At 46.0% G+C, this 21,047-nt stretch overlaps 1 protein-coding gene and 1 pseudogene across 4 annotated transcripts in view; both read left to right on the forward strand.

Moving 5' to 3' along the window:
- Nucleotides 1-19,076, forward strand: part of LOC144587246 (uncharacterized) — a 139,694-nt pseudogene extending 120,618 nt beyond the window's left edge. The window contains exon 2 of the transcript XR_013542422.1: nt 16,042-19,076. The product of XR_013542422.1 is annotated as an uncharacterized LOC144587246 (transcript). The remainder of the gene's footprint in view (nt 1-16,041) is intronic.
- Nucleotides 1-21,047, forward strand: part of LOC140703760 (uncharacterized) — a 95,145-nt gene that overhangs the window by 1,814 nt on the left and 72,284 nt on the right. For 2 of the 3 annotated variants that reach the window (XR_013542388.1, XR_013542392.1), the window contains exon 2: nt 377-455. The exons of the other annotated variant lie outside the window; for it this stretch is intronic. The gene's annotated coding sequence lies outside the window, so the exon portion shown is untranslated. The remainder of the gene's footprint in view (nt 1-376; nt 456-21,047) is intronic. 3 annotated transcript variants of the gene reach the window in all.

The following is a 21,047-nucleotide window of genomic DNA, read 5'->3' on the forward strand; positions in this document are numbered from 1 at the left end:
CTTCCGTGATCTGCTTTTCCACTCACCAGGATCTCCTCTGAAAGTAAAATGAAAGCAGGAATAATAAAATGCATTGACTATTTGAATTCCATGGAATGGGCAGCATTAAAATCTCTGACAGAAAAATTTTGATCTGCCACATGGTACGGTGATTATATACGGAAAAAATTGCGACAGTATTAGTGACCAGAACAGATTTCCCAAGGCTTGGATACAATATGATGATACAGCTGATAAGAGAGATGCCATGGTAGTTATTTCAGTCGCCCATGTCACCTCTCTTCTAGTACAATGTGACAATGTTTGCTATCTCTCAATGGTTTCTTTTGGTAGTAGCTGCAAATCATGCTATAATTTGTCTTTGACTTTTCTGTAGATGACAGTGTTGGTGCATATAACCCAATAAGGGTTACCAGTCCCGCTGATGATTGGAGCTACAGAGTGTGAGATACGAGGTGAGGGGGTGGAATCCCCCACCGGAGTGTCACCCTCCCTTAAGAAAGAACAGGAAACAGACCCACTTGCGTCACCTGTCATGATGGTACAACGGGGAATGGACACTGGAAACAAGAACGGGGGTTTGCCAAAATAACTCTAGCCACCCAGACTGAAGGGGAAACGGCGGGAAAAGAAGAAAGGGGCAGAACTCCCACGGAGGCAGGAATCGGGGATATCAAAGGGACAAGGGACGATATACCCAGGGGTTGGGAGTTAATATGGGTGGAACATCCCTGGACTGGGAAGTGTGAAAAGGTCCGGGTTCCTAGGGAGGAGGCAGACTACAGAAGGGAAAGAGGTCTGCCTCCTCGACCCTCGTATTAATTGGGGGGAATCAGAGGCATGTGAGTGGCATCGAAGACTGAGAAAGAAGGAAGCTGTGGAGAGGTAAGAAAGGGAGATAAGAGCATGGAGGCTGGAGGAAGCCTATTGGAGAGGGTTCTGGCTGGACCGTGGGCTCCCTTACGAAGAGATGAGGACCCCTTTGACCCCGAAGGGAGAGATGAGGAGACCATACCGCAAATAGACCCGGGAATGGACTCTTTGGACTTGGATGACAATAATTCCTTTACCGAGGGTCCCTGGAATGACTCTGAGTTTAATCCGTTTAACAAGAACATTTGGATGCCCTCATGGGACCCGTTGGTCACGAGAGACAATGCTGGAGTAGAGTTAGAAGCCAAGAACCTGTTGTTCAATGTTCCAACAAAACCCAGATTTGATTTTACAACTCCCGAGACTCTGGTGTCTATGTCCAAAACAGAAGAGACCCATTTGAACCCTCACACAGAGAAAGGATTATTTCCCTTCCCGCAGTAGGTGGAACAATGGATCTCAGCAGAGTATTTCTGACATAAAAGCCAACACCATATTCCCTGGTCCCATCTGAACAACAGTTCCATACTTGACCTGAAAGACACCCAAGGGCAAAAAAACAGAAGCTACATGGAATGTGAGAAGAGTTATCTCCAAAGTATCAAATCCCCACAAGACGGGATTGAGCAAGTGGAGGGAGGGTACAGTATATGTTCGCTGAAAGCCACAGTCCTCCGGGTCACCTTCATAGTCACCTCTAGGAATCCATGTCTCTCTTCTCCTGCGTGCTTTCCCTCTAGGAATCCATGTCTCGCTTTCTTGTCTCGGGCGCTCACTCTCTAGGAATCTTCTCTCTCTGTTCAAGGCAACCAGAATGTCACTAATCTAAGAGGGTTCCTCTCTAGGAATCCGCGTGAGGTTACAGTGGTCACCAACCATGAGGCTCCGCCCCTTCCGCTCCTGCCTCCTCCTCCTCCTCCTCCTCCTCCTCCCTCCCCCCGCTCCAAAGGATGGGTCGAGGCGGAACCGGAGGTGGGAAGACGGGAGTCGGGCGTCCTCCTGCCCCCCCCCACGTCTGAGATCCCCCCCCCACCAGGGAAAAGGCCGCTTTGCAAGGAGTTTCCCGCCAGAGGAGCTGGAAGGAGGTGAGCCATCGGGTGCAGGAGCGGAACAGGAGAAAGGGGGGGGCTGAGGGGGTGCAGAAATACATTTAAGAAACAAGCAAACAAGCAAAACACTCCCCCCCCCAAAGGCCCTGCAATCCGGATGAGGCCATTCCTCCCGCTGCTCGGTCTGCAAGAGGCGAAGGCTTTGCAAGGGGGAGGGGAGGGGGAGGGGGAGGCGCCTGTTTTGTTTTCCTCCCGATCCTCTTCCTCCTGGAGGGGGGGATAAATTTGATGGGGGGACAGATGGGAAGTCTGGGAGGGGTCTCGATCCCGACCTCCCCCCCCCCCCCGCTCCCAGGTCTGTGGCTCTTCCTCGGCTTTCTTGCAACCAGAGCCCCCCCCTCGTTCCCCAGATCCTGCAGGCTGCCTTTTGGGGGTGTTTGGCAGGGGGGGTGAAAAAGGAGCTCTTTCTCCTGTGCTCTTTCTCTGCCCCCCCCCGAATTCCTACTTCGTGCATACAACACCCCCACCTCATCCCACCCTTTTGTCTAGGCTTGGAAAACTTACTTTAAGGCCCCCTGTCCTGGTGGGGGGGGGGTTGCAAGGACGTAGGGAGGGGGCTGCAAAGGGTGGGACACTAGGGGTCCAAGGAATGGGGCTTTGGGGGAGAAGAGGGGAATCAGCTGGCTGCGAGGGGGCTCCCATCCCACCCAATGCCTGCCTTGCCCTCCTGAGCCTCTTCTGGATCCCCCTCCCCCTTAAAAAGCAGTGGCTCTGGATCCGGGAGAGGGAAGGGCCGACCAGATCCCCCACCCGTCCAGATCCTAGGCTGGTGATCCACTACAGGAAAGGGTTTGGGGTGGGTGGAGGGATTTCCTCCCTCTTCCTCTCTCTCTCCCTTTCTGTGTTGGGGGGGGGGCTTCCTGGTGGCATTGCTGGAAAAGCCTTTTTTTTATCTGGAGAGGAAAGCAGGGCAGGGTCTCCCGTAGCCGCTCTCGAGGGGCAGAGAGGCCACGGAGATGGCCTGGACCCGACCTGTTCTTCTTCTCTGCCCCTGACAGAGGACTGAGCGGGTGTGAAACCTCCGTCTTCTTCAGTTCTCTCCGCTTCATTTCGTAGCCTGTGAAGCGACTCCCAGCCAACCCCAGTGGGGGGGGGGAAGAGACCTCGGGTTTCCCAAAAGAAGGCCCCAGAAGGAGCCACACGACTGGTGAGTTTCCCGGGCCAAGTGCCCAGATTGCAAGATCCCCCATTCGGTTATCTACCATGCAGCCTCTCTGAACATGTGCAGAGTGTTGTTATTATGTTAGTTCTCAGTCCTCCTCACCTCAACCCAGCCTTAACTGCTGTGGGGTGAGAGGCAGCTCCGCGTGGGGGCTTTTCCTTCCGAGCCACTCCTGGGTGTCCAGTTCTTTTGTAGAGGGAACGGTGGGAGAGGGTGTCCTTTTTCCCTCTCGCCTTTCTCCTAGAGGAAGTTACATAAGAACCTAAGAAGAGCCCTGTGGTGGATCAGGCCCAGGGCCCCTCTTAATCCCCCTTCTAGTCTCTCCCCGTGCCCCCACCAGATGCTCCCGAGAGCACCAGGCCCCCCTCTCTCCAGAGACCCCTCTTCCCCTGCATCCGGTATGGATGGGGTGCCTCCGTCTCCTAAACTTGTGGGCAGGCAAGGGAGTGATCTGGACAGGAAGGGAAAAACACCACAGCCAAGGAAGGGAGGCAGAGTTTTGCGCCCGGACCACTCGGGCCCCGATCCCAGGCTGTGGGAGGAATCTCAGCCGCTGCCAGATGGCAGGCGTTGCCCAGGTTGTGGAAGAGAAGAAAATATGACTTCAGGAAATGAGAAAGGAGGCAAGCAAGAAGGGGCAAAAATGTTTCTTTCTTTTTCAAATTAAGGATTGTCCTCCACAGGTGTAAAGATGTTCCCTTCAGTGTTCAATTAAACTGTTCTACTTGCCCATTTGTGTGGGGATTACAAATGGAAACCTTTGGTGGCTTCGCTCCTTACAATTTCCACGTCGGTCCAAAGGTCCAGCTGATAAAAGTGAGATCCTTGGTCAGTGAAGACCTTTTTTAGAGAAACCTGTTGTCAAAAATCTCCCTATTTTGTCGAAAGGCCTGTCCTGGGTGGGGCCTTGGTGTTCATGGCCCTGCTGGAGGTGGCTTCCCTGGAGGGAACGGGCCTTGGGGACATGATGGGTAGCCTTCGTCCACCTCTTTCCTCCTGTTTGGCAAGAAGAACTGCCATTTTCCTCTGGCCAGGGTTTTCTGCACCCTGCCATGGGGGTCCTGCTCGGGGTAGGTCATGAGCCAATCAAAGCACCTCCCTCTGCAACCTACGGGGTAAAACCATTTGTCCCCCTTCTCCACCCACCCGACTTTACTACCCTGTATATAGGATCCCATCCCTCAATTCAATCTCCTGTTCATGAACTTTTTGGTTCATTCGCCCCTCCTGCCCCAACACCCTTCCTCCCTCCACTCCATTCCCACGGCCCCTCTGGCCTCCTTAACGTTTCCTGCTGCCACCTCTGCCATCGTGGGAGGAAGGCTAGCAGCTGCTTGCAAAGGCTGGGCTCCCTGTGCGCCTGCCCCTCAGCTGAGAGGCTGAGTCGCGCATGCACAGTGAGACGTTCTCGGAAAGCATTAAAAAAAACATAGAGTTCCAGAATCATGAAGTTCAAAGGGAAATCTGAGGCCATCCAGTCCAGCCCCCTGCTCAATGAAGGCAAACACATCATAGGATATCTGCCAGGTGGTTGTCTAAATTTCTTTTGAAAGCCTCCAGGGCTGGTTCACCACCTCTTGAGGTACAGAATTGGAGAATAGTGAAGTTGGATGGGGCCTGTAAAGCCATCTAGTCCAACCCTCTGTCCAATGAAGTAATTGATCCCATGGTCATTCCACTGTCAACAGTTAAGTTTCGCTTGATTCCGTCTAAATCTGGCTTTCTGTACAGTTCAGCCCATTTTTGCATGTCCAGCACTCTGGGATAATCCTGCCCCTCTTTTGTAGGAGAGCCTTTCAAGTCTTTGAAGAGCGTGATCATATGTCCCCTCACCCTTCTTTTCTCAATGCTAAACATGCCCGGTTCTTTCCATCTTTCCTTCCACGGCTTGGTTTCCAGCCCTCTGATCATCCTGGTTGCCCTCCTCTGAACTTGGTCCAATCTGTCAGTACCTTTCTTGAAATCTGGTATTCAGAAATAAATACAGAACTCAAGAGGAGGCCTAACCAACGCTGAATAGAGAGGAACTAGGACCTTGTAGGATTTGGAGAATAAACTTTTAATGCCTAAAATACAGTGGTTCCTTTTTACACGATGATAATCCATTGCACTGAAATCGCTGCCAAGCAAAATCATTGTCTAGCGAAGAGCAAATTGTCGTCTAGCAAAAATCGGTTTACGAAGTAGGAACCAATCATTGCCCAGAGAAATTCCCCAATAGGAATCACTGTTTTGCGAATTGCTATAGTGATCGCAAAAAGTCAATATCTAGCGAAAAAACGGTCAAGCGGAGTAACTGTCTAGCGAGGCACCACTGTAGTGTTTTTCCTGCCAACCTAGCAGTTCAAAAGCCTGTAAAAATGTTACTAGATAAATAGGTACACCACGGTGGGAAGGTAACTGTGTTCCATGTCTAGTTGTGCTGGCTACGTGACCATGGCAACTGTCTATGGACAAATTCTGGTTCTACGGCTTGGAAACATGAATGAGCACCATGCCCTAGAGTCGGACACAACTGAGCTAAATGTCAAGGGGAACCGTTATCTTTTTAAAAATACTGTTTGCTACTTTTGTAGCCACATCCCATTGTTGGGTCCTACTCAGCCTGTCATCTACGATGATTCCAAGATCTTTTTTTCTTATAGAGTGGTGCCCCGCATGATGACGATAATCCGTTCCTGGAAAATTGCTGTTAAGTGAAATCGCCGTCATGCGAAAAGCCGTTTCCCATTGGAAGGCATTGAAACCCATTTAATGTGTTCGAATGGGGAAAATACCTCGTCATCCAGTGAAGATCGCCCATAGGGAAGCCATTTTCCGAGCGCTGATCAGCTGTTAAAATAGCTGCCCTGAGAAGCATGGACCCGGAAAACATAGGGCAGCCATTTCAGGAAGGCGACAAACGTCGGAAAAAATCGTCTTGCGACTAAACGGTCCGCGAACCACTGACTTAATGGACGTCCAGCAGAATTCCCCCATAGGAATGACTGTTTTGCAAATCGCTATAGCGATCCCCCCCTTCATGGATTGCTTTGTCATCGCAAAGGGGCTTGAGTAATTCAGAGAAACTATGGGCTATACCGTGCAGGGACACCCAAGATGGACAGGTCATAGTGGAGAGTTCCAACTAAACGCAATCCACCTGGAGCAGGAACTGGCAAGCCACTCCAGCATCTTTGCCAAGCAAACCCCATGATCAGAAACAAGGCTAAAAGATATGACGCTGGAAGATGGGACCCACAGGTCGGAAGGTGTCCAACACGCTACTGAGGAAGAGCAGAGGACAAGTAGCTCCAGAGCTAATGAAGTGGTTGGGCCAAAGCTGAAAGGACGCTCAGCTGTGGACATGCCTGGAAGTGAAAGGAAAGTCCGATGCTGCCAAGAAAAATTCTGCATAGGAACCTGGAATGTAAGATCTATGAACCTCGGGAAGCTGGATGTGGTCAAACAGGAGATGGCAAGAATAAATATTGACTTCCTGGGAATCAGTGAACTAAAATGGACAGGAATGGGTGAATTCAATTCAGATGACTACCATATCTACTATTGTGGGCAAGAAGCCCGTAGAAGGAATGGAGTAGCCCTCATAGTCAACAAAAGAGTGGGAAAAGCTGTAATGGGATATAATCTTAAAAATGATAGAATAATGTCAATACGAATCCAAGGCAGACCTTTCAACATCACAGTAATCCAAGTTTATGCACCAACCACCATTGCTGAGGAGACTGAAATTGACCAATTCTATGAAGACTTACAACACCTTTTAGAATTGGCACCAAAGAAAAATGTTCTTATTCTAGGGGATTGGAATGCTAAGATAGGGAGTCAAGAGATAAAAGGAACACCAGGGAAGTTTGGCCTTGGAGTTCAAAACGAAGCAGGGCAAAGGCTAATAGAGTTTTGTAAAGAGAACAAGCTGGTCATCACAACAAATCTTTTCCAACAACATAAGAGGTGACTCTACACATGGAAATCACCACATGGGCAATACCGTCATCAGATTGATTATATTCTCTGCAGCCAAAGGTGGAGATGCTCAATACAGTCAGCAAAAACAAGGCCTGGAGCTTATTGTGGCTCTGATAATCAGCTTCTCATAGCAACATTCAAGCTTAAACTGAAGACAGTAGGAAAAACCACTGGGCTAGTCAGGTATAATCTAAAACCGTCTTTGGTGTCCCTGCACGGCATAGCCCATAGCTTCTCTGGGTTACTGAAACCCCTTCGCCACGACAAGGCAGCAATCCATGAAGAGGGACAGTGTCACATACAGCACTGATGGTACCTGTCTGTCATGGGTTTGGAGGGAAAGTTCCATCCTATGGGGAGTGGAAGGCGGGACATCAGGGGGGAGGAGCTGTACTGTATATATATTTAGAGCTGGTGTGGAGAAGAGGAGTTGGAGTCTGTGTGTCAGACTGGGTACAACTGTTGGTCAGTTAGTACATACCTGATAGGTTCAGGTTTCTATCTAGGTAGCCAGAACTGATAGGTTCAGGGTCTGTGCGTTACCTTAAAGTGTTCAGTGGGAACCAATCTGTTATATGTGTATGATTGGGACTATGCCACGTTCCAGTATCCTATTTACCTGATCCTTTTATTTACCCTGTTTGTTGTTTCAATAAACCTTGTTCTTTTGTTTATTAAAATCCATTCCTGGTCTGTGTGACTCCTTACAGGGAAGGGTTGGTGGCAGCATAATTACAGGGTGGGATACTCCAGTAGGTCTGGGGTTGCCACATTGATTGGTGTCCAGCGGGTGGGATACGACTAGTCCAGTTGTCTAGTGGTCCAGCAAAGCCTTGGCAAGTGTGCCCAGAGCAAGGGGGGTCTAGTCAGGGAAAATCTGAGGGCGTGTAGGTAATCTTCTAGGCTTACCTCACGGGGAGGTAGGCTAGTGGAAGAACGTACAAACTCAGATTGGGGGACTAGATAAGGGAGCTCTGAGGCAACCCGTTTTGGCGGGAAAGGGCTGAGGCAAAGCTGCGTGAAGTAACAGTGATCTAGCCTGTCTGCTGAGAGGCCTAGCAGAGGGGGTGGATTCTACCTGGCAACAGTTGCAAGTTGGTGCTGGAGGGACAGCAGCAGTCTATAGAAGGCTGTTTCTGAGGCAAAAGGAAAAAAGTCGTTTTATTTTGAGGCGTGACTTTTGAAGGCAGCCTGTTCTGGGGGGATTATGCCCTTGACTCGAAGTCAAATGGCAGAAATGGGGGAAGTGAGAGAACCACAGGGAGACCAAGGTTCTGAGGAGGAATTTGGCTCAGTGCAGGATGAGAGCACGGGAGAACTGACCTCAGAACTCAGAAGAATGCTCCTAGCCCAACAGCATGAGCTGAGGGTGAGGGAAATGGAGGAAAGGGAAAGAGAGAAACAGAGACAATTTGAAATGGAAAGGGAAGAGAAACAGGAAAGGGAAAGGGAGAAACAAAGACAATTTGAGTTAGAAAAAATGGCGTTTGAGCTGAAGAAGATGGAAATAATGAGCAGAAATGGGAATAACAATAATAATGAGGGGAACCCAGGGAATGGGGAAGGCAGCCTGTCTAAAACTGACCTGAAGAAATTCCCTGTGTACCACAAGGGAGATTGCCCTGAGGTGTTCTTTTCCCTCGTGGAAAGAGCGTTTCTGGACTTCTCAGTAAGGGAAACTGAGAAGATGACCATTATGCTATCTTTAATCAGTGGCAGCCTGGCAGAAGTCTATGTAGATGATAGACTTGTGTATGATTGGGACCAGAGATGCCAGTGGAACTGCTGAAGGACTTCGCTGAGTTTAAAAAACTGGTGTTTGCCCGGCATGGGATAAATGCTGAACAGCTGAGGCAAAAATTCAGGTCACTCACAAAAAAACCAGAGCAGACTTTTACCCAAGTGGGGGCCCAACTGGTGAGGTTGCTAGAGAAATGGCTGTCTCAGGAGGGGACAGAGACCTTCCAGCAGCTCAAAGACCTGATAGTGCTGGAACAATTTTATTCAGTCCTGCATGGGGAACTAAAGTTCCATGTGAGGGAGAGGAAACCTAAATCGGTGACAGAAGCGGCAGAGATCGCAGATTTTATTTCCCAAATAAGGAAGCCCTTAGGTGCTGAGGGGAAAACTGTGGGTAAGCCCAAAGAAACCTACAGCAGGTACTCTCAGGGACCAGGGAAAAACCAGCAAGGGGGAGGGGCCCATGTTGAAGGGAAGCCCTCAGATATGAAACCACCAGACCTCAGATTTTGGAGGGAAAACCAAAACCAGATGAGAAAGACTCCAAGTACAGCAGAAAATGTTATTTCTGTCAAGGAAAGGGCCATCTAATCTCAGAGTGTGAGAAATTAAAGCAGCTAAAAGGAAACTTGCCTCATGATTTGAGTGGAACCAAGCCAAAAGCTGTGTTCTGTGTCCAGACAGAGCAAAGCTCCTTGCCACTGAGGGAGCCTGTTGCCATGGCTACTCAGTCTGGACCAGTTACATCTGCTGATCAGGCTGGGGAAAATGGTCCTCTTGTGGAGGTCAAGCGCTGCTTACTAGTGAGGACAGATTCGCAATTGTTTGAGACCGCAGGGGTGGACGTAGGAATACTTGACCATCAGTATAGGGGGCTAAGGGATACTTGTTCCCAGGTGACCCTGTGCCATCCAGACATTATTCCTAGGAAGTATATAATCCCAAATGAGAGCCTGAAGGTGGCAGGGATTGAGGGGCAGGTGATCTCACTGCCAGTAGCTGAGGTACCTGTGAGCTTTCAAGGCTGGAGGGGAGTTTGGCGGCTAGCGATTTCATCGACTCTGCCAGCAGCCGTGCTCGTGGGAAATGACCTGGCTGAACATGTGAAACGGGTGCTAGTGATTACACGCTCACAAGCTACCACGGGGACAGTTCAGGGGGGTACTGAAGAGCCCGAGGTTGAAGCAGGTGAGGGTAGTCCCGAAGCTGTGGCAGAAACCTTAACCACAGACAGCAAATTTGGCCAAGAGCAAAAGGCAGACGCCACTCTCCGAAAGTGTTTTGAAAAGGTGACAGACACCCAGATAACACCTGAAACCCCAGCGAGATTTCGCGAGAAAAAGGGAATTTTATATAGAGAGACCCTGATGAATATCTCAAAAGGGGGAGATGGGATCAGAAGTCAGCTAGTGGTACCTGAAAAGTATCGCCCCATGATCTTACAAAGGGGGCACTCTGACATGTTTGCTGCGCACTTAGGGGTGAACAAAACACAGCAGAGAATCACACAAAATTTTTACTGGCCTGAAATAGGGAAGCAGATCAAGGAGTTCTGTAAACAATGTGATGTGGGTCAGAGGCAGGGGAATAACTGTGACAGGACCAAAGCGAAGTTGTGCCCTTTGCCTGTGATTGACACCCTGTTCAAATGTATAGGAGTGGATATTGTGGGACCTTTGCCCAAGGCCACAAAGAGGGGGAACCGGTTCATTCTCACCATTGTGGACCATGCCACGAGGTACCCCGAAGCCATACCCTTGACTAACATCGAAACTAACACAGTGGCAGATGCCTTGGTGGGGTATATGTCCAGGATGGGATTTGCCTCAGAAATAATCACAGATTTGGGCACATCATTTACATCAAAGCTCATGAAACGGTTATGGCAAATCTGTGGAATTAAACACAAGGAAACCACTGCCTATCACCCCGAAAGTAATGGGTTAACGGAGAAGTTCAATGGGACTCTGATGCGCATGATTAGGGCTTACTTGGCAGAGAATCCAAACAATTGGGACCAGAAGCTGCAATCCCTTTTGTTTGCTTATCGATCAGTGCCCCAAGCCAGTACCGGGTTCAGTCCGTTTGAACTTTTGTTTGGGAGAAAGGTAAAAGGTCCACTTGATTTAATCAAACAAAATTAAGAGCAGTTCTTTGCCAGGAGGATGAAAATGGTGACCAGCATCCAGTGTCCTACCTGAGTAGGAAACTCCAGAAAGGTGAGAGACATTTGGTAACCGTGGAAAAGGAGTGCCTGGCCATAGTATACGCGATTCAGAAGGCCAAACCTTACATCTGGGGAAGACATATTGTTCTGTGCACTGACCGCTCACCACTGCAGTGGTTAAAGACAATGAAAACCCATAATAGTAAACTTATGAGGTGGGCTTTAAACCTGCAAGATTTTGACTTTGAAGTGAAGGTGGTCAGAGGGTCAATGAACTGTGTTGCTGATGCCTTGTCAAGAAGACCCGACGAGTGAAGACGGCGAAGAAACCATGGACTGTGTATATTTTGGTGACCAAAAGTTAAGTGTACCTGTTTATTGAAGAGGCTTGGTTTGTATTAATAAAGGTAACTTAATGTATTGCAAATATTAATGTTTAAATGCATAAGTGATATGTTTGACCTAGAGTGAGTAAGTATGGGAATGTGTATGATAATGTATAACTGTTTTGTGTTTTGATCCTGGTTGTTTTTTGGAGAAAAGCACTTTAGCTTTTCCCCCGCAAAACAACTTATAAAGAGGGGAGGTGTCACATACAGCACTGATGGTACCTGTCTGTCATGGGTTTGGAGGGAAAGTTCCATCCTATGGGGAGTGGAAGGCGGGACATCAGGGGGGAGGAGCTGTACTGTATATATATTTAGAGCTGGTGTGAAGAAGAGGAGTTGGAGTCTGTGTGTCAGACTGGGTACAACTGTTGGTCAGTTAGTACATACCTGATAGGTTCAGGTTTCTATCTAGGTAGCCAGAACTGATAGGTTCAGGGTCTGTGCGTTACCTTAAAGTGTTCAGTGGGAACCAATCTGTTATATGTGTATGATTGGGACTATGCCACGTTCCAGTATCCTATTTACCTGATCCTTTTATTTACCCTGTTTGTTGTTTCAATAAACCTTGTTCTTTTGTTTATTAAAATCCATTTCTGGTCTGTGTGACTCCTTACAGGGAAGGGTTGGTGGCAGCATAATTACAGGGTGGGATACTCCAGTAGGTCTGGGGTTGCCACAGACAGTTTTGGTACATATGCACTAATCACAGTGACCGGTCACACTGATAAATGGAGCTGTAGAGAGAGAATTCTTTCAGTCCCCACAGTAGGTGAAACAATGGATCTCAGGAGAGTGTTTCTGACCGCAAAACCAACACCATATTCCCTGGTCTCATTCAAAGGTTTTCCCTGCCAGATATTAATGTCAAGATGGCGGCGCAAGTATTTGCAGCGGCTAGGCATTCCAGAGATCGGTCCTTATTATGGACTCTACGTGCTCAGGCACAAGTAACTTACAGTCGACAAGAATTATTATCTATTGGCAGAGACAGTTGCAACTTTGAATCGAGGGTCTCAACTTACAACATCCCAGCTGAGCTTTTAAGATGGCCTGCATATTGGGGGGTTACTCCCCCTGCTCTCCCTGTCAGGAAGTAAAGAACACGGAGAAAACGCAAGCAGAAAAGAGGTTGCAGGGCTGGTCTACGAGTGAGGTTAGGCAAAAATCCTCACAAGCCTGCATTGCCAAGTCTTTTTGTCTCAAATGTTAGATCTCTACCCAACAAGATTGAGGAGTTGGAACTTACTATCTCCCTACAGAAAAATATTCGAGACTGTTGCGTTATGATCTTTACAGAGACATGGCTTGATCCTTCCATCCCAGGGGAGGTAATTGAACTACAAGGACGCAGAGTACATCGAGCAGACAGGTCTATTGAATCTGGGAAGAGCAGAGGTGGAGGGGTTTGTGTTTACACAAACGATAATTGGAGCACAGATGTTAAAATAATGGACATTCACTGTTCTCCTGATTTGGAGTATTTGGCAGTGAAATGCCACCCCTTTTACCTGCCTTGTGAGTTTAATGTTGTTATAATAACAGCAGTATATATACCTCCTGATGCTAACACAACCACAGCTTTGAGTTGTTTGTTAACTGCTATCAGCAAACAGCAGCAGGCCTACCCAGATGGAGTGCTGGTGGTAGCAGGTGATTTCAATCAAGCCTATTTAAAGACCGTCCTCCCTAACTTTTATCAGTATGTGGACTGTCCCACTAGAGGGGAAAATACCTTGGATCAGGTATATTGTAACATCATGCATGGATATAAGACGAAGCCATTGCCTAGCTTGGGACAGTCAGATCACATATCTCTGTTTTTGATTCCATCGTACAGACCCCTTGTTAAAAGAATCAGACCATCAATTAGAGAAATACAAGTGTGGCCAGTGGATGCAACTGAGCAACTTCAAGATTGCTTTAGGAGCACGGATTGGACACTGTTTGAGGAGGACAATGTTGATACTTATGCCTCGACAGTACTGTTTTATATCAAAAGCTGCATCGATGTTATTACTACCACAAGACAAGTACGCGTATTTTCTAACAACAAGCCTTGGCTAAATAGAGAAGTGCGCCTTTTATTAAAAGCCAGAAATGCTGCTTTTCATTCTGGTGATGAACTACAGTATAGAGAGGCCAGAGCTAAACTGAAAAGGGGCATTAGGGATGTCAAAGCTATGTACAGCCAGAGAATTGAACAACACCTTGAAAGTTCTGACACTCGCCGAGTGTGGCACGGCCTACGAGAAATCACTGGTCAAAGTAACAAAAACAGTCTGCGTAGCAACAGTGATTTTTTGGCTGAGCAGTTAAACCAATTTTTCAGCCATTTTGAGGTGGAAACAGGAACAACCATTATTCCAGCACCTACTGTCCATAATACATCACTAGAATCTACCATCGACAGACAACCACTAGTACTGCAGATTTCAGATGTGAGACGCGCTTTCCAGAATATTAATATTCGAAAGGCAGCTGGACCAGATGGAATCATGGGACGAGTTGTTAGGGGCTGTGCTGCAGAATTAGCTGGAGTTTTTACAGATATTTTCAATCTATCCTTGTTGCAGTGTTCTGTCCCCACTTGCCTGAAGACATCTATTATAGTGCCAGTCCCGAAGCAGTCAGCTGTGGTATCTCCCAATGATTATAGACCAGTAGCTTTAACATCTGTTATTATGAAATGTTTTGAGAGATTGGTGCTGGATTACATTAAGGCTAGTCTTCCACCTTCTTTGGATCCATGGCAATTTGCATACAGGAGAAATAGATCTACTGATGATGCTGTGTCCATCGTACTCCATACTGTATTGAGCCACTTAGAACAACAGGGAACTTATGTGAGGCTGTTGTTTGTGGATTATAGCTCTGCTTTTAACACCATTCTACCAAATAGGTTGTTTTTAAAAATGATCAACCTGGGATTACCTCAGGAGATCTGCATGTGGATAAAGGATTTTCTGACAGATAGGCCACAGTCAGTAAGGATGGGATCCCACCATTCTACTACCCTGGTACTAAGTACAGGAGCTCCCCAGGGCTGCGTGCTAAGTCCCTTCCTCTATTCCCTGTACACACATGATTGCACCCCACTATATAACACCAATGCAATTATTAAATTTGCGGATGATACGACAGTGGTGGGACTCATAAATAAGAACAATGAGTCTGCTTATAGAAAGGAAGTACAAAGATTGATACTATGGTGTAAAGAAAATCATCTCACACTTAACATCAAAAAACTAAAGAACTCATAATTGATTTTAGGAGGAAGAGAAATGTACATTTACCACTGTACATAAATGTTGAGGATGTGGAGAGAGTTGGTAGTTTTAAATTTCTGGGTACTTACATCTCAGAGGACCTCTCATGGACTATAAATGCCAACATGCTAATAAAGAAGGCACAGAAGAGGCTGTATTTCCTGAGAATGCTCGGGAAGTTAAATTTATTTTTAGTGGGGGACTTCTAGTGGGTGGGGAGTGTTTGGGGAATGTTATGTGTGTGCATGTGTCTGGTCTCTGGGTGTCTGTGAATTTCGTTGTATGGTATACTGTGTATATACTTACAATGACAATAAATTTTATTATTATTATTATTATTATTATTATTATTATTATTATTATTATTATTATTATTATTATTATTATTATTATTATTATTATTATTATTATTATTATTATTATTATTATCATTATTATTATTATTATTATTATCATTATTATTATCATTATTAATAATAATAATAATCCAGGACATCCCATATGTCCTTCCCATTCAGAAATCTAATCGATTAAGTCCCAAGAGATCATTCTGTTCCCATGTGTTTCTGGATGTTAGCAACAGTACCACTGTCAAGTGGGGGAGCCACTTAGAACCTCCCGTGATGTCCTTGAACAACAAGCCCAGGGTTTTCACTCAATCCCTGAGATTGAAACCCTCTGACAGTCATTTCTGTCGCTTGTCGAAATGCTGACTTTGGATCGTTTTGCCCTTAGATGGGCACAGGCTAGCTTTCATGCTGGAAGCTGTCCCATCAGAGGGTGAAGAGGAGTTCTCCAATTACATAAGACCAGTATAAACTAGGATCAAATGAGGTAAAAAAAATATTTAGACAGAACTTAACAAAAGAAAACTAATAACAAACCACAGAGACCAGACCAATACAAAGTAGCAACCATCCACTATATTGAAAGAAATGAAGAAAAAATCATGTGTCTCCCCTCAAGCTCCTTTTCTCAAAGCCAAATATGCCCAGTTCCTTCAGTCTTTCTATGTTGGCTTTCGGTTTTTACTTCATTGTTTTGAATCTTCTTGCAGACTCTGTTCCGTAATCTGCTCAAGAACCTTCCCTGAGATGGATGTCAGGCTGAATGGTTTTCGGTTCCCTTCATTCCCCTTTTTGAAGATAGGGACACGGTCAGCTCTCTTCCACCAGTCTGGCTCTTCACTTGTCCCCCTTGATGAGAAGAGAATATTAGATAGTGGTTCTGCAATTTCTTCAGCCAACTCCTTTGATATCATTGGATGCAGTACATCTGGCCCTGGGGATTTAAACTCCTCCAAACAAGTAAGCTATTTGTTTTTTATATTGCACTCCTCTTTGATCTCTTTTTTTCTCTCCATCAGGTGATGAAGAGGACAATGGGAATTCTATGGAGCCAGTCATTCTTTTATTGACAACAAAAAAACAAGTGTGAAGTACCAAAAAACCCTACACATATAAAAGGAGGAAAGGGGAAGAAAGGAAGCCAGGAAAAAAGAGAGATAAAGAAAACTCCAGCTTCTCCTGCTATTAATGTTAATGCACTTCTCATAACATGAAAAAATCAAGAAGAAAAAAAGGACATAGAAAGGAGCATCACAATGCACAGTGATTGTACTTCACATGAAAAACCCCTGAAAGTCGAGAAACAATACAAATGCCAACAGTGTGGAAAGAGCTTCAGTTACAGAAGTAGCCTCAGTTCCCATCAAAGAACGCACACTGGGGAGAAACCATATAAATGCATGGAATGTGGAAAGAGCTTCAGTCGGAGCAGTAACCTGAGTTCACATCAAAGAACTCACACAGGGGAGAAACCATATAAATGCATGGAATGCAGAATGTGCTTTGCTGATGGCAGTGGCCTCCGTACCCATAAAAGGACTCACACTGGGGAGAAACCATATAAAAGCATGGAGTGCGGAAAGAGCTTCAGTCACAGCAGTAGCCTCAGTTACCATCAAAGAACTCACACCGGGGAGAAACCATATAAATGCATGGAATGTGGAATGTGCTTTGCTGATGGCAGTAGCCTCCATACCCATAAAAGGACTCACACTGGGGAGAAACCATATAAATGCATGGAATGTGGGAAGAGCTTCAGTCAGAATGGTCCCCTTAGGATACATCAAACAACTCACACTGGGGAGAAACCCTATAAATGCATGGAGTGCGGAAAGAGCTTCAGTCACAGCAGTAGCCTCAGTAACCATCAAAGAACTCACACTGGGGAGAAACCATATAAATGCATGGAGTGCGGAAAGAGCTTCAGTCACAGCAGTAGCCTCAGTTACCATCAAAGAACTCACACCGGGGAGAAACCATATAAATGCATGGAATGTGGAATGTGCTTTGCTGATGGCAGTAGCCTCCGTACCCATCAAAGGACTCACACTGGGGAGAAACCATATAAATGCATGGAATGTGGGAAGAGCTTCAGTCAGAATGGTCACCTTAGGTTACATCAAACAACTCACACTGGGGAGAAACCCTATAAATGCATGGAGTGCGGAAAGAGCTTCAGTCACAGCAGTAGCCTCAGTAACCATCAAAGAACTCACACTGGGGAGAAACCATATAAATGCATGGAATGTGGAATGTGCTTTGCTGATGGCAGTGGCCTCCATACCCATCAAAGGACTCACACTGGGGAGAAACCATAGAAAGGCATGGACTGTGGAAAAAGCTTCAGTCACAGCAAATCCCTGAGTTTACATCAAGGAACTCACACTGGGGAGAAACCATAGGAATTTATGGAATGCGGAAAGAGCCTCAGTCTGAGCAATACCCTTACTATACATCAAAAAAGTCATGTGGAATAGAAAGCATAGAAGTGCATGGAATGTGGAAAAGGTCTCAGTGTCAATGGTCTCTTTGCTCACATCACAGAAAATCACAGAAATGCATGGAATATGGAGAGAGCTTCAAAGTCATAAGCGTTGTTCACATCGAAAAATTCATAGGAGCAGAACAATCCAGGGAATGTGACATGCTTCTCCTCAAGTGCTATGCGGTTCAAATGACACAGACTCACACCCTGGGGAGAAACCATATGAATACTTGGTGTGATGCTCAAATCTCCCTTAGCAGCATATCACATTCAGGCAGAATTCCACAGGCAACAAATCTACCGCTTTCTACTGAGGCAGGTCCTCAAACCTCTGCAGTGCAGGCTTAGAACAAGCCTGACCCTGAAAGAACACTTTACTTTACTCAATACTTTGCAAGTACTTCAACATGGGCTTTGTGATTTTATAGAACTCACAACAGCTCACTGAAAGAGGACTTCTCTATGGTAGCTAATCAATGACCTTTCCCACTCTTCTGGATTTAGGCAAACCTTGCTGGTCCAAGACACTAGTCCTCAGTTAATTATTTGTTATTAAGAAAATATAGTTTCATAGAAACAGATTGTTTGCCTAAGCATTAGCGTAAAGACATGTTCATAGAATTGCATTAGTTAAATAAAACAACTTCTTCCCATGAAATCAAGAAACACTACAAAGCTGAACTAAGGGGAGCTAACACCATCTCCTTCTTTGTTACCATGCTACCTTCTGTACCATTCAATCCATCATAAACTTCTCTTAATAAAAAAGTGCTCTCTCACCTAACTCATCATTCATTTTTCTCCATTCCTTGGACCTCCACCTTCATGGCTGTAAACCAATTAACTCAAGAGAGGCGTAAGTGCTCCCTCTGCCTCAGCTGCAGGTGTGTTATCTACGTTCCAATTAGTCAGGAATTTTTTCGGTCTTCCACCCTGGGGCCTCTTCAACCTTGCCTCTCATCAGGATTCACTCTCTACCAGCCTGGCTGTAAATTAAGGAAATGAGCCTCTCGGCCTTTTCCACATTCCCATGCCTGCCTTTCACTTTGAGACCTGACTCCATTTTCTAGAAGTCCCATTCTCCTTCAATATCATCACACTTAGATTGTGGAAGGAGCTGCTCCTACAGCCGTGGCCTTTATAGGGAAGAACACATCCAAGGCCAAAACTACTTCAGCTATGTGGAAAGAGCCCACTGTTCCAGTGGCAACCTTATTGAAACGTGAGAGAAGCAACTGTTTGAAGATGTCTGCTAGAAGAACAGCGTTGTGACTTTTTTTCTTTCAGGAGTAGCAAAACTGTTTATCTCGATGGGCAAAATGAAATATTTTGTTAGAGAGCTGACTTTTTCTGATGATGATTTTATTGGGAAGGACATTTGGATTGAAATTTAATTATTCTGACTGAAAGTAATTGTTGAAGAGGTTATGCAATGCATCCTGTCAGTGTGTGAGAATTTGAGCATTTATAAGCTAATTAGAATACAATCTGTAACCTATCTGTTTGTGGTGGCTTTTTTTTAATGTTGGGAAATGCTTTTTTAGAAATTAAATAGTGTCCTTTTCTTAACCTTAGGTTGTGAATTTTTCTATGTTTTATGTTTTAAGATTGGTAGGATAGACTTAGTAAGAATTAGACTGGAGGTTGGGTGCCTGCCATTTCCATAAACCCTTCACATCAACGTCCTTGTTTACTTTCTGGACAAATTATATTGTTTTTGTTATGAACAATGAAAAGGAGGGACAATTATTTTAATTAGCCATATTAATCAAGAAATGTATTTGTAAGAGGCAGAGGGAACTTCTACTTTATCCTGGAAATGCAACATTTTGTCTTCTGAGTAAAAAGATAAGAAACTATTTCAGCTGTCAGGAAATTAACCACGATCTTGAAAAAAGGGTCTTACCCATAAATAAGCACCAGAGGATAAAATGGACTGCTTAAAATGGGTAGTGACTTAGATTGGAAAAGCCAGTGTTTGAGTCGGTAATGGGAAAATAAAAGGATGGCTGCGATGGAAACAAGGAGTGACGAGAGCAGAAAAGACCACTGTTTGGGGTAGATGGTGATTTTGGCCAGATTGGCCTTGAGGGGAATGGTGCTCTTCCACGATTATTGTCTCCAAAAATAGCCCGTATTGGAGAACATCTCTGAGGCTGACTAGTGGGTCTTTGATTATTTGAGATTAATTTGTTATGACCTTCTTTGAAGATTTGAAGATTTAGCCACTTCTGTCAACAGTGGCAGGTTAGAAATATCAGTTACAATCTGCCCAAGTGGCAAAGGGATCCTTACCTGGAGAGATCTCATTTCGAGAAATCTCCAACATTTTGTCCTTGTGGGGGCCTCTCTAGCTTGGACGTCCAGAAGATCTCACTCCCCATCCAGCACCGGTTGCCTCCCTCTTCCGTGATCATCTTTTCCACTGACCAGGATCACTTCTGAAAGTAAAATGAAAGCAGGAATAATAATTAGCCTGGCAGATGGTACGTCAATTATGTACGGAAAGGTTTGTCACAGTATTAGTGACCACCTATATTCCAGGATACCAGTTTAACAGGAGTATGTAGTAGTAGTAGTAGTAGGCATCCTTCAGTCTCAAAAGACTATGGTATCGTGCTCTGTATTGAGGACTTGGAACAGCGTCTAGTGTGGCTGAGGAGGCCAATTCGAGAGTGACAATCCCTTCCACACTGGAGACAAATCCAATCTGTCCCCTGTCCAGCTCCCTGGTTTTGCTTCCTTTGTGACTTCCTCTTTGCCTCAGCCTGCTGGACAAGGGTCTCTTCAAATTGGGAGAGGCCGTGATGCACTGCCTGCCTCCAGGCTGAACGATCAGATGTCAGAGTTTCCCATCTGTTGAGGTCTATTCCTAAGGCCTTCAGATCCCGCCTGCAGATATCCTTGTATCGCAACTGTGGTCTCCCTCTGGGGCTATTTCCCTGCACTAATTCTCCATATAGGAGATCCTTTGGAATCCGACCATCAGCCATTCTCACAACGTGCCCAAGCCAGCGTAGACGTTGCTGTTTCAGTAATGTATGCATGCTGAAAATTCCAGCTCGTTCTAGGACTACTCTATTTGGAACTCTGTCCTGCCAGGTGATACCAAAAATCCGTCGTAGGCAACGCATATGGAAGGTGTTCAGCTTCCTCTCCTGCCGGGCACAAAGGGTCCAGGACTCGCTGCAGTACAGGAGTGTGCTCAGGACACAGGCTCTATAGACCTGGATCTTGGTATGTGTTGTCAGTTTCTTATTGAGCCATACTCTCTTTGTGAGTCTAGAGAACGTGGTGGCAGCTTTCCCAATGCGTTTATCCAGCTCGACATCTAGAGAGAGGGTGTCAGAGATGGTTGATCCAAGGTACACAAAGTCATGAACAACCTCCAATTCTTGTGTGGAGATGGTAATAGAGGGAGGTGAGTCCACACCCTGGCCCATGACTTGTGTTTTCTTCAGGCTGATTGTTAGTCCAAAGTCTTGGCAGGCCTTGCTGAAACGGTTCATGAGTTGTTGGAGGTCTTCAGCAGAGTGGGCA

Source organism: Pogona vitticeps, chromosome 2 (assembly GCF_051106095.1).
Source record: "Pogona vitticeps strain Pit_001003342236 chromosome 2, PviZW2.1, whole genome shotgun sequence".
Lineage (NCBI taxonomy): Eukaryota > Metazoa > Chordata > Lepidosauria > Squamata > Agamidae > Pogona > Pogona vitticeps.